Genomic DNA, 4,607 nt, shown 5'->3' with positions numbered 1-4,607 from the left:
TCTCTCAATTGACAATGTGTTTGAAAGGAAATACTAAATTAAATTGAATTTTTACTTTTTATTCTAATCTTCAAAAATTGCATTACTTTAAAGAATAACTGGATATAACTAGCTAGCTGTTTAAAATAAACAGATTTTGTTAATATTTCTATAGATAGATGACATTATACTTACTCACGATCTTAAACAGACTTTTCGCCTTATTAAAATACTCATAAAGCTCCCATATTTTTAGGTTAAGGAACACAGCTAAGGCCATTGCTCAAAGATTTTTCTGAGTCCAGAGTGATTAGCACTTTTTAAAAAAATGAAATTTACTTCAACTTGTTTTTATGAATCTATATAATAAAGCTCTTTACTCATATATATGTATATATTATCTATAGCTGGCCAAATGGCTAGACCAAATTGACCATTTTTGTATGGAACCTGTGGGTACACCAGGGGTGACATAGGGTAATTTTATTTTGATTTATTTAAATTCCACTGGCAACCCCAAACACTTCAGCTATTAATTATTATTCAAGCTGATATTTTAAATGTTTGAGTATTCTGGCTCTCAGGAACAGTTTGGTGTAATCCTAAATTCGAAAATTGAGGATTATGTGTATTTTCCCATTAATAAACTTTTTTTGTCGTAATTGAGGCTGTTGTGCTTGAGGATGTTGTACTTGAGGATGTTGTACTTGAGGATGTTGTACTTGAGGATGTTGTACTTGAGGATGTCGTACTTGAGAATGTTGTACATAAGGATGTTGTACTTAAGGATGTTGTACTTGAAGATGTTGTACTTGAGGATGTTGTACTTCAAGATGTTGTACTTGAGGATGTTATACTTGAAGATGTTGTACTTGAGGATGTTGTAATTGAAGATGTTGCACTTGAAGGTGTTGTACTTGAGAATGTTGTACTTGAAGATGTTGTACTTGCGGATGTTGTACTTGAAGATGTTATACTTGAAGATGTTGTACTTGAGGATGTTGTACTTGAGGATGTTGTNGTTGCTTAGTTGGTTGCTTAGTTGGTTGCTTGATTAGTTGCTTTGTTAGGTTGTTTGATAAGTTGATTGATTCATTGATTGATTGATTGACTAAGTGATTGATTGATTAATATTGTCTAAATTCAGGGATTGGTGAATTCTATGCAGTACCATACAACCATATGGATGTATGTAAACCAGAGAGCAAAAAATCCATTTTATTTAGGTAAATATCGTTTGTAATTAATAATTGGATTTCATAGGAGTGTTCACGAGTTATTGAAAGGGTTTTGGGAATATTAAATTTCGATAATCAGCTTTATAACCAAAATTTTAAGTCTGTTCGCTAGGTGGTACAGAATGACTGATTAAAGTTAAATCTCTGATACTTTATCAAATAATTTATTTATTTTCACCTAAAAATCTTGTCTATTTGTTTAGAAAGCTGTACAATATGGTTTGGGATACTCTGGACGAAGCATCACCGTTTGATAAATAAACAACAGACCAAGTTCCACCGTTAGATGAACAAAAAACAGTTGGTCATTCTCCTTGCAGTCATTCTTCATAAGGATCAATCTTTGCATGATCGATAATAACGAAGGACAATCCTTGTGCAGTTGATCTTACAATCTTCAAATGAACGATCTTCATATGAGCGTTGGTGCCTAGAGCAATTTTACAGTGTCTTGAATGATGTCATGTTAAGAAATCATAATGGTCTTGTAAACCATATCCAATATTATGAAGAGCTAACCATGTATTTCAAATTCGCCATTCGGGTGCATTTTTCGACTAAATTTTACGACAAATTGTGCACCAAAACCTAAATTTAGACTTTTTTATATGTGTATTATATCTGTCTAGTGTCTGTCTAGTGTCTATTCCCATAGAGACGAGAAATAGACTTGCAATACTTGAAAACATTTTAATTATAAAAAATTACATCATTTATAATTTTCTTTAAATTTAACCAACAAAGTATATCTGATATCTTCTAAACTATCCATCAAAATTTTAGTAGATTAAAAAATTGAAGTGTATGCAACGAAATTTAAATTTTTATTATTTTTGTTACCAAGTTAGATTATTGTGATTAAACCCTACTGTGATGGAATAGTTTATTGAATAAAAAACTTACATATAAAACAACTAATGTTTAAATTGGAAGTCAAGGAATTGGGGCTTTTAATAAAAGTAATATTAAAACTAGGGTGTCTAAATAAACATGGGATTAAGAGACGACTTGAAAATCGATTTTGGATAGTTAATAGATGACAAAGAGTGTATCAAAATAAAGTTGTAACATCCCATAAGCTTTTGAAAATGTGGGCTGCCTTCTTTACATCGTTGAAAATTGGCGGAGATAATAGACATTTGAAAGATATCCTTGTCAAATAAATTAGAATCTAGACAGATTTCTTAATATAGAGCAAACAATGTTTTAATAGGAAGATATCCTTGTCAAATAAATTAGAATCTAGACAGATTTCTTAATATAGAGCAAACAATGTTTTAATAGGAAGATATCCTTGTCAAATAAATTAGAATCTAGACAGATTTCTTAATATAGAGCAAACAATGTTTTAATAGGAAGATATCCTTGTCAAATAAATTAGAATCTAGACAGATTTCTTAATATAGAGCAAACAATGTTTTAATAGGAAGATATCCTTGTCAAATAAATTAGAATCTAGACAGATTTCTTAATATAGAGCAAACAATGTTTTAATAGGAAGATATCCTTGTCAAATAAATTAGAATCTAGACAGATTTCTTAATATAGAGCAAACAATGTTTTAATAGGAAGATATCCTTGTCAAATAAATTAGAATCTAGACAGATTTCTTAATATAGAGCAAACAATGTTTTAATAGGAAGATATCCTTGTCAAATAAATTAGAATCTAGACAGATTTCTTAATATAAAACAAACAATGTTTTAATAGGAAGTCGAAGGAATGATAAGAAGTGTAATATTAAAACTAAATTAGTAAATAGTATATCAAATTTTCATGCAATTTTGGAGATCAATAAATTTAGCGCTATTAGTGCGTGTTGCGCTTTATTTTGTGAGCTCAAATTTACCCTTATCTCATAGCATATCATACAATACAACGGATCAGACGGGCTACAGAGGGGTGAAATTGTTGTCTATTACAATAAGTGAAAAAAGGGAATTTTTATTTTTCTCATTTAAAAATTAAGTAAAACAACATTCCTAAACTGTCCTTACTGGAAAAATTTTAATTTTTTTCAAAGATGACTAGTTTAAAAATGATTATAACCCTAATCTCTACACAAGTCCACATATTTGCAGAATTATTTATTATTGAATTTTCAAACACAAATGAATTTCTTTAAAAAAAATTTGGATTTTTTTCGTCTTTTTACTTCCATAATTTGGATTAAGGATTAGCTCAGGATTGGCTCAAAAGGAATCCACAAAGAACTCCAACACGAGCACTCCCTACTCACAACTCCACTTTCGGGGTCAATGCATGATCCCACCATACTAAATCCTTTCCCAGGTGATACTGTAGAACAGATTCCCCTTCCACCTTCACACACACTGCTCCTGTAGATATAAATTAGTATTACATGCCATTTAACTCTGTAAACTATGCTTTTTTGATACTTCGCCCCCCTTCTTTTAATTTTTTTCAGTGTTCGATTTTACAAAAAATTTGGACCCTGGCAGTTCAGCCATTTTGATATCTCCTGGATTCAAAAAATATATTGATAATTTACAAGAAATCGACCAAAAATGGGCTTTTTGTGCCATTAGTTGAATTGTCCCACTCATCTTCACACTTTAAATACAAATCTACAATTATTGCAGAATTAATTTTATTAAACTTCCAAACTCAAATGAATTTGAAAACATGTTGAATTATAATTTTTCATATAGTTAAGTATCACTAGTTAATATTAACTAGTGATTATGATTTTGCCCTTAGAGTTGAGATAGGGGAGTGTGATACATGTCCCATAGTCCAACTTTTCAAGACCTACTCATTAAAAAAATAGACCTCTAACTTCAATGGGTGTAATGGATTATTTTAAAAAAGTCCAAAAAGTATGCTGAACAAAATTACACGGACCTGCTGTTTGCCCATCCTTCACCCTACCCTATGCATTCAAAAAAATGTTTTTTGCAAAATTTTTTAACAATTTTTATGTTGAAAAGTGAAAAGGTTTCAGTCTTCTAATGTAAGCATTTAAAAATATATATGTCTCTATCAACTCCTAAAATGCTTTTCAGCGTATACTAATTTTTCCTTTACAGAGAGGGATGCCCGTTTGCCTGATTCACAACTATACCCTTCAAGCCTCTATTAGATTAACAAAAATATTTTTATCTTTAAAAATGCAAAGAAAACACCCCATAGAATTAGAGTTAATAAATATATATTCTTACGTGCAAAGTGCAGCTTTTTTCCAGCAGTAACCACAGTAGGTCTGGGCTCCTTGGAATGTTCCGATACATCGGTTCATTAGTTCATTCATCTGGTATTCAGGAGAAGGTTGCTTTTCAGAGCACACTCCTCCTTCCCCCTGCACAAATTATAATTGATGAAAAATTTACATTTATATAAATCTATTCAAATTTCCATACAAAGGGTGGT

The 4,607-nt window shown here is 30.7% G+C and overlaps 2 long non-coding RNA genes across 2 annotated transcripts; one reads left to right on the top strand and one right to left on the bottom strand.

The window, feature by feature from the left end:
• Positions 1-1,092: 1,092 nt before the first annotated feature.
• Positions 1,093-2,131, top strand: LOC111717619 (uncharacterized). Its single transcript, XR_002768845.1, has 2 exons — positions 1,093-1,205; positions 1,421-2,131. It is a non-coding gene; the product is annotated as an uncharacterized LOC111717619 (long non-coding RNA).
• A 1,158-nt stretch (positions 2,132-3,289) lies between these two features.
• On the bottom strand, positions 3,290-4,540 carry LOC111717620 (uncharacterized). Its single transcript, XR_002768846.1, has 2 exons — positions 4,400-4,540; positions 3,290-3,556 (listed from the first exon to the last, which is right to left on the bottom strand). It is a non-coding gene; the product is annotated as an uncharacterized LOC111717620 (long non-coding RNA).
• Positions 4,541-4,607: the final 67 nt, after the last annotated feature.

Source organism: Eurytemora carolleeae, unplaced genomic scaffold (genome assembly GCF_000591075.1).
Source record: "Eurytemora carolleeae unplaced genomic scaffold, Eaff_2.0 scaffold2842, whole genome shotgun sequence".
Lineage (NCBI taxonomy): Eukaryota > Metazoa > Arthropoda > Copepoda > Calanoida > Temoridae > Eurytemora > Eurytemora carolleeae.
Note: the sequence above shows the minus strand (reverse complement) of the source record. Positions and strands in the feature narration are given on the sequence as shown.